Here is a 9,355-nt window from a genome sequence, read left to right as displayed (position 1 = left end):
CTAAAAGGCCAACATTCAAGAGAAGCATGTAAACAATTGCCTCTAACAATCTCCCAAAGCTGATCTTTCAAAGGAATAAAAACAATTATAAAAATAAAAACATACACATATACCAAAGGGAACTCTGAATAAAACTCAGTATATCGAATATTTACAAAGGCTTAGCCTACATTTCAATTTAAACGACAGAATACAGTTATACATACCCCTGTAGAATGCGATGTACAATGTGCATCTGTGGGAGGAGATGGAATGAGCTATTTGGGGTAGAGATCCACTCCCAGCCAACTTGACAGAACTGTGGGAAGCATTGCAGTCAACATGGACCGGCATCCCTGTGGAATGCTCTCAACGCCTTGGACAGTCCATGCCCCGACGAATTGAGACTGTTCTGAGGACAATGGGGTGTGCAACTCAAAATTAGGCAGGTGTTCCTAATGTTTTGTACACTCAGTGTACATCAGATAAAGATGGTGTGATGATCAGTTTGGGTGGATTATTTTATATTACTAAACAACTTCTGTTTAATGATAAACAGGCTATGAATTGACTACTTGTGTTTTATAAATTGTATTTTAAAACTAGATTCATTATTTTATTAATTGATTATGAATGTATTTGAATAACTGTATTGAAGTTAATTGATCTGGCGTGTTGGGCCAGTAACTGAAAGGTCGCTGGTTTGAATCCCGAGCCAACTAGGTGAAAAATCTGTTGTTGTGCCCTTGATTAAGGCAATTAACCTCTATTGGTCCTATAAGTCGCTCTGGATCAGAGCATCTGCTAAATGACGAAAAATTATGTTTGTACATTAATTTATATTGGGCAACCTCTTCTTCTCTTGTGTATAATTAAATGAAACAAACAGTTTTAAGTGAAATAGTTAGTGTCTATTTCAATCTTCTACCAACCATCCCTATGCCTGGTGTAGGCCTAGAAACATAGAGAGAAGATACGGCCAGATCTGTCATAACAGCCTGGAAGTAAAGCTGCACTGGGAGACACATTTGAAATGGAATACATTGAATACATGCAGCAGAGTGGAAAAAATCACAGGAAAACACGATTTAAATGTTTTGTCGGAAGGGCTGTGGTCACCATTCATGTAATACATTAAATATATACATCAGACGGTATTGGGGAGCTATTTCATAGGGTTTTCACAGGTACATTATTTTCCCATTTCAATCTTATACCAACCGGACTGAATTTACAATATAGGGGGGTTTGTAACTAGGTTTACTTTTGAAACTTAAGTATATTTAAAACCAAATACTTTTAGACTTTTACTCAAGTACTATTTTGCTGGGTGACTTTCACTTTTACTTTAGTCATTTTCTATTAAGGGATCTTTACTTTTACTCAAGTATGACAATTGGGTACTTTTTCCACCACTGCCTACCTGTTCTATTAAAATATATTCATCCTATTTCTCCAATGCCAAACCAGTGTGTCTTGTTTGCATCGAAACTGTGGCTGTGTATGAATCTAAGCATGGTACTTTCAGAAGTAGATTTTCCACCCAAGACTTGAGGCCGAAGTTCGACACAGAAAGGAAGGTAGGCCTAAGGAGTGAACACCCTGTGTGTTCTACAGTGGAGATTTTAGCATGTACATATTTTATTATTATTATTGAACCTTTATTCAACTAGGCAGACTAGCTAAAATTCTGTTACAAATGGTTTTAGTAGTCCGACAATGTCACTAATCTGGATTTAGACTGTCTGCTACTTCAGGTCTAAATAGGGGTATAATCTATACCTTGTGACAATGTAGGACTACTGAAACCATTGTAAGACATACTTTTGTTAGCCTTTACAAGGCGTCAGCATGCTTCCCAGCCGAAACAGTTCGGAAGAGTTTGTGCATATATTATGACAACATTTTGTTTTCGTTTTGGACTTACGGTAAGGGTTTTTTCAGCTGTTCTGGCACACAACATTTTTTCCTCGAGTCAAGCCGAAGTCTGTAGCCGAAGGGGAAGGGGGTGTGGTCAACAGTAGGTATTCTTCAATAAAGTATTTGTCCTTAAATGAGAGACGAGTCGTTTTCATGCAGATTTTTTCATTGAGCAACAGACATCTTAGTTAAATGTAAAATTGCACCACTAAGATCTCCTGGGCAAAAACATCAACATTAATGACAGATTTCTTGAGTTTTCTGACTATTTTGAGGAAGTGGTTATAGACCCTTTTCCAGTACATGACACACTGACATCACAAACAGACCGTGACTATAGGACCTAGGCCTTCAGAGGGACCAAAAATCTAACAATAAGTTGAATAAAAAACAAACATGAAAAGAACAGAAAACATAGCATCACTTAATACGCCAGACATGATATATTCTGTAGTCGGCCCATTCTAGTTCTAGTGAAGGAGGAGCAATGCTTTTTGATGACATTATGAATGAATCAAACAGGTCGTGCTTCGGGCTGCCGCGCACACAGACAGAACCCGCATGGACAAAACATGACACATAGAATTTTGAAGATGGCGCCGACAGATATGGCAGCTCTGCTTCTAGCTCCTAAGCAACTTTGCAGTATTTCTTACATTATTTGGCCAGTATTTTTTTTGTGTTATTACATTACAGCCGGAAATAACTTTTGGATATCAGAGCGGCAGTAACTCACCTGCCATCACTAGCCGGCTTCCACCCGGTTACGCAACCCTGCAGCTTAGAGGCTACTGCCCTACATATATAGACTTGGAATCAATGGCCACTTTAATAATGAAACACTAGTCACTTTAATAATGTTTACATATTTTTGCTTTACTCATCTCATATGTATATACTGTATTCTATTCTACTGTATTTTAGTTTATGCCACTCCGACGTTGCTCATCCTAATATTTATATATTTCTTCAATCCATTCTTTTACTTTTAGATTTGAGTGTATTGTGTGTATTGTTGTGAACTGTTAGATACTACTGCATTGTTGGAGCTAGAAACACAAGCATTTCGCTACAACCGCAATAGCATCTGCTAAATATGTATATGTGACCAATACAATTTGATTTGTTTTGAACATAATGCACTGTTTACACAGCTTACGGTGGCCAGCACCACTAGCACCACTGTGGTCCTCTGTAGCTCAATTGGTAGAGCATGGCGCTTGTAACGCCAGGGTAGTGGGTTCGATCCCCGGGACCACCCATACATAAAAATGTATGCGCACATGACTGTAAGTCGCTTTGGATAAAAGCGTCTGCTAAATGGCATATTATTATCACACTATCACCAATAGAGACAACAACAGTGTCACATCAAAGGTGAAAGGATCGTGGTGCTGAAAGGACAGCAACCGTAATACCTGTGCACTCCATGGCGCTGAAGGAGAGCCAGTTTTGGTCAAACACAGAGACAGGGCTGATAGCCAGGAGACAGCAGTCTCACACAGCATCAAATAATGTTAGAGAATAAGCCGCCCATTCACTCCAGTAGGCCCCATGAAGTCAGAACAATACAATAGCACAACCATTTCCTTTCCTAAATGAAATTAACAAACCAGCTATTACTTCCCATTGCAAATATATTTTATCACGTTCATCACACTAACTGGTGATACAAAGTTTAAATGCAACAATGTTTTACAGTCATTGTAAGTGAGGACCTGGTGGACCTATTGGGAAACCACACAATCATTTTTGGGCTCATTAAATCTTGGGCTCATTAAATGTTTTTAATGTAGGGCTCATAAAATGCATTTAATATATGTCTGATCAGGCTCAGGTAGCATCAGGTTTGTATTTTCATGCTGATCAAAGCTCTAATCAAATACAGACATTTATAAGATGTATAATGCTTTTGAATGACACTTCCGGTTTTGGCGGAAAATACATTCATTTAGGCAGCCAGGACCATACACCAGGACCGCTCCGTAGGCCGCACTGTAGGCCTAGCTCTTACTGCAGTCCAGTGCCATGGACATCTTTGAAGTTTGGCCTCTAGTAATTTAGGACGGCAACTTTATGAAGGCCTCCTCACCCTGGTCTTATCGTACAAGGCTCTACAGACATATAAAATAAAGACAGGCTATTTTTATTGTTCATATTATTTGCGTTGATGATGTATTGAAGTCAAATGGTTCAACATTCAAATGTAGTTGGATGGACCACACAGGACTGCTTGGAAAACAGGGAAGAGGCAGTTTCGCGTGCTGCTAAAGGAAGACGAGAGCGGCCATGATGGCTACCTCCATCCTCCCGCTCTTTTTCTATCGGTGCAGACAGGGGTTACCTCATGTATGCTGGGCAGCCTCGTTTTTGCAGGAAGTGCAGCACGTACGGGCACCTCGCTGATGCCTGCACCCAGACAAGGTGCAGAAACTGTGGGGCCCTCGGCCATGTAATAATGGATTGCACCGTGCCTAAGCGCTGCAGTCTGTGCAGCTCAGAGGAGCACCTGTTCCGTCACTGCCCAAAGGCAGCCCCCTCCTACGCCAGAGCGGTGAGCGGGAAAAGAGCAGATGAGGGAAAAGTTATAGAGCTACGCGCTATTGAGGAGGTCGTGGAGGAGCTAGTGATGGAGAGAGAACTGCGAGAGTCTGAGGAGAGCGGGAGTGAGGCGCCATCATCACCTCATGAGGAGAGCGGAGCGGGAGACAGGAGTTGGAGCAAGCAAATGGAGGAGGCTACGGGAGAGCCCACCGCGCCCTCCGCTCCGGAGAGCTGGACCACGGTGGGAGAGAGGAGGAAGTGCTCTGTCAAGAGGAAGCAGATGAGCCCTGTTTCCCCACTCATCCGCATGGAGGCGACGGAGGAGTCCGCCCTGGGGGGGAATCGTTTCAGTTGTTTTGCAAGCGGGGAGTCTGAGGAGAAAAGCGCGGGAAACCCGGGCAGCGCAGAGGAGACTCTGCTTTCCCTGTCAGGCGGGAGCTCTACCGACAGCAGCGGTCTGGCACCCAGCGGTGTTCCAGCACCCACACTGACTGAGGAGGAAAGGGTTTTCCCGACTCCTATCTTTGTGGACAGTCCTCCCCCTGGGGACCACCGTTTCCCAGACAGGCCTCCTAACGAGGAACTGTACTTAAAGTGAGTCTGGAAATTCATGTCATATTTAGATAGTTGTCTGCTTCCCTCCTTTCCCCATGTCGTCCCTTTTTAACATAGATAGCATAAACGCTAGAGGGCTTAGGAACCCCGTTAAAAGGGCGACTGTTTTTTCCCATTTGTCCTCCATTTGCTTCTCTGTGTGTTTTTTACAAGAAGTACATTTAAAAGATCAAAATGATGTGGAGAGATTTACGAGGGAATGGGTTAAGGGAGAGTCAAGGTGGAGTGTTGGCGGGGTGCATTCTACAGGGGTTGGTGTTCTATGTGGAAATAGGGATTTAAAAATAGTGGGAAGTTTTTCGGCAGTACACGGGAGGGTTTTAATAGTAGATATTGATTGGAGGGTAAATGTCTTCGGTTAATTAATGTATATGCACCATCGACACCCAAGGAAAGGAGGGAAATGCTGAACAACCTAGACGCTATTTTTATGACAAACAGACAGGTTATAATGGGGGGAGATTTTAATGTATCATATGACCGGGGTAATCTGGGAGGGCATCTTGTAAAAAATCTAATAGAGAAATATAATTTGGTGGATACTTATAGAGTGGCGCATGCAAATGATCCCGGTTCCACCTGGGGAAACAGCAGGGGCGCGAGGAGCCGCATAGATTATGTGTTTGTTCCGCGTGGACTCGGTGTGTCCTCTGCACGCGTCACTCCGGTTTTTTATTCTGACCACAGTTGCCTGTCTGTGACAGTAGAATTAAAAACAATTGAATTTGGAAAAGGATATTGGAAAATTAATAATGGTATTTTACATGACAAAACATTTGAGACTATATTTAGGTATTTTTTCCAGGGCTGTGTAACCATGAAATCATTTTATTCTACTGTCATAGACTGGTGGGAGAGCACAAAATTACGAATCAAGATTTTTATTCAGAATTATTGCAAAGATAAAGCACGTAATAAATACAAAGATTTTTATAAGTTGCAGAACGAACTAGAAGATCTGCACATCCAAGGTAATTTGAATGGTGGTGGTTTAGATAAAGACACCTTGTGTAACCTGCAGAAAAAGCAGCAGGCCTTTTTTGAAAAGAAAGCTCGAGATTTCATGTTTAAAAGTTAACAAGATAAATGGGATAATGATGAGAAGTGCTCTGCATACTTTTTCAAACAAATTAAGTCACGGGGAAAGAGGAGGACCATTTCGGCTTTATTGAATCAAGACGGGGAGACGGTTGAGGATGGAGATGGCATGCTTGGTGTCGCTACCCAGCACTTTTCTAAGCTATTCCAAAAGCAAACAATTAATTATGAGAAGGGGACTACTTTTTTTAAATGTGTGGATGTGCAGATACCTTTAGATATTAGAGACCAATTAGAAGGGGAATTGAATTTAGATGAAATATATATGGCACTGAAGAGCATGAAAGATAACAAAGTACCAGGAGTGGATGGGCTCTCTAAAAGAGTTTTACATAGTTTTTTGGGATTTAATTGGATGTCATCTTTTGGAAGTATTTAGAGTTATTTTTGGTTTGGAGCATATGGGAGGTTCAATGTGCGAGGGGTAATCTCGCTACTTTACAAAAAGGGAGACCCCAAGACACTAGCAAATTGGAGACCTTTAACAATGTTGTGTGTAGACTATAAAGTATTAAGTAAAGCCATAACTAATCGTCTGTCTTCTGCCATGGCATATGTTGTTGGTTTAGACCAAACATGTGGTGTGGTAGGGAGAAAGTTAACCTGGAACTTGCAATTGCACAGAGACGTTCAAGCATATTTAGAGGAAAGGCACCTGCCAGCTATTACTGTAAATTTGGACCAGGAAAAAGCCTTTGACATGGTAAACCATGAGTTTTTGTTTAGAGTTCTGAAAAAATGTGGTTTTGGAAATAATTTTATGAAATGGGTAAAAATTCTTTATAGTAATGTGGGAAGCAGAGTAAATATTAATGGGAATATTGGAAATGTAATCAAGCAATTACGAGGTGTCAGACCCTCTCTCTGCGCTATTGTATGTTTTATATATTGAACCTTTCGCATGTGCAATTAGGACAAATTACAACATCAAAGGCATTATATTACCTGGAGGGGATATTCAAAAAATTTCACAATACGCGGACGACACCATTTTATATTTACAAGACGACCTGAGCTTGAAAGAGGTTATCAAAGTCATTGATGAGTTCTCTGTTGCCTCCGGGTCTAGGATTAACAAGAATAAAACAGAAATAAAATATATGGGACAGTGGAAATGGAGATCTGATCAGTTATGTGGTTTGACTGTGTGCACAGGACCAATGGTAGTGCTCGGGATATCTTTCGGAAATGAAATTAAAGATGACATGGTTAATTGGAAAGAAAAACTACTTTTGCTTAATAAAAGATTGGGACTGTGGAAAGTGAGGCGACTATCTTTTAGTGGCAAGGTGTTAGTGCTGAAGGCGGACATTCTGCCTTCATTACTCCACCTTGCATATGTGTTTCCCATGCCGGTGTCTCTAAGGAAAATGTTCATACGTGTACTGTTTAATTTCTTTTGGGGGATATGAGTACATCCGGAGAGATCGGATGTACCAGCCTATAGAGGCTGGTGGAAGGGATTTCCCTCATATTCCTCTCAAACTTGATGCGTTGTTCTACTCAAACGTTTGTTGTCTTTTGTCGTCTTCTGTACATAAATGTAATATATTAATCAAATTCTGGTTGTCCATACCGTTAAGGTTTATGGTGGAGTGGGATAATAGTAAGCCAAAAGCTGAAATTATCCCATTACATTTTAAGAAAATAGTTGAATGGGCAAGGAAAAACCCTGTCTGCAAAGTAAAAGAAAATGTAATCAACCACAGACTGCTATATGTGAAATTGATAGAAAATTGTTGTCCTAGAGACCGATTACCTATATCACCTTCCACCTGGCTAGGGGCACAATTAAAAGGTTTAGACAACAGACTGAAAGATTTTAATTGGCTTGTTTTACACAGACGTCTTCCGGTCCGTTCAACATTATATGATCATAATTTGACCCTGAATAAATTTTGTCCCAGGGACAACTGTTTCGCAATTGAAACAATTCCCCATGTTTTATGGGAATGCTCTTTTGCCCAAATAGTTTGGAAGAAAATTAAAACAGATTTTAATATTTTAAAAAACATTGATTATGAAGGGGTAGCCAAATTTGAACTAAAACATGTGGAAAAAGTGCAATTATTAGAATTAGTGACTCTGGTGTCCCTTATCAAGACCAAACTTTGGGAGGCCAGATGTGGTGCGGTCAATGACACCCTCAAGTGGTCACCTACGGGATTGGTTACATTTATAAAACAAGAAATTTGGAAAAAAATACAATTCGAAATAGATAAGTGGGGCATCACATCTGTTAAACATAGATGGAAAGGGATATACCCTTCTTTGTAAACGTTTTTTATAGCCTATATATAGGCCTATGTATAACTGTATTCTGTCGTTTAAATTGAAATGTAGGCTAAGCCTTTGTAAATATTCGATATACACTGAGGTTTATTCAGAGTTCCCTTTGATATATGTGTATGATTTTATTTCTATAATTGTTTTTATTCCTTTGAAAGATCAGCTTTGGGAGATTGTTAGAGGCAATTGTTTACATGCTTCTCTTGAATGTAGGCCTTTTAGCTGGTCAGGTTTCTCAGAACAGCACTTTTTGTAGGAGTTTTGCTATTTTGATACGGTTAAGGTACTGTTTTTGTAAATCCATGTTATGTACAACGTTATGCACTGAATTTGTACTTGTATTTGAATGTGAAATGAAAATAAAAATTATTTTTCCCAAAAAAAAAAAAAAATCTGTTCTTATCAGTTTAATATCTGATACGTCCCCCTATCTGGGGACCATATATTAAATTGATTTTTGGAACAGGGAGATGGAATAGGGGCTTGCTCCGTCCACTCCACTTGCATCGACCTGGTATTGCAGTACCTCCAGGAACGGTGCACCCCCTGTCATTGTAAAGATAAAGCAGGCAAAGACAACAGAATTGCTTTGTTATATTCCATTAGGATCACGATGTATTTTATATTTTCACGTTTGACCATCTTCATCTCAATGTCAATGATGGCTAGAAAGTGATGGTCAAGTCAGTCACTGTTATATTGACTATGATAGCTGATGTGAATGGTGCGTTAATCATCTAATCAAATCAATGTTTATTCGTCACATGCACAGGATACAGGGTGTAAATGGTACAGTGATGAATATAAAAGACAATGCTTTAAAAAAATATTGGCATAGATTGGGAGTTGATCAACGTTGGGAATAACCACTTTTGACTGTTACAAAGTAACAAATTGGTAGGATCGGAAG

General features: G+C 40.1%; 1 non-coding gene across 1 annotated transcript; it reads left to right on the top strand.

Annotated features, from left to right (window-relative positions):
- The first annotated feature begins 8,810 nt into the window (after nt 1-8,810).
- LOC121563227 lies at nt 8,811-8,993 on the top strand. Its single transcript, XR_006660531.1, has one exon. It is a non-coding gene; the product is annotated as a U2 spliceosomal RNA (small nuclear RNA).
- Nucleotides 8,994-9,355: the final 362 nt, after the last annotated feature.

Source organism: Coregonus clupeaformis, unplaced genomic scaffold (genome assembly GCF_020615455.1).
Source record: "Coregonus clupeaformis isolate EN_2021a unplaced genomic scaffold, ASM2061545v1 scaf2971, whole genome shotgun sequence".
Taxonomy (NCBI): Eukaryota; Metazoa; Chordata; class Actinopteri; order Salmoniformes; family Salmonidae; genus Coregonus; species Coregonus clupeaformis.
The sequence above is the reverse complement of the archived record's forward strand: the minus strand, read 5'-3'. Positions and strand labels throughout refer to the sequence as shown.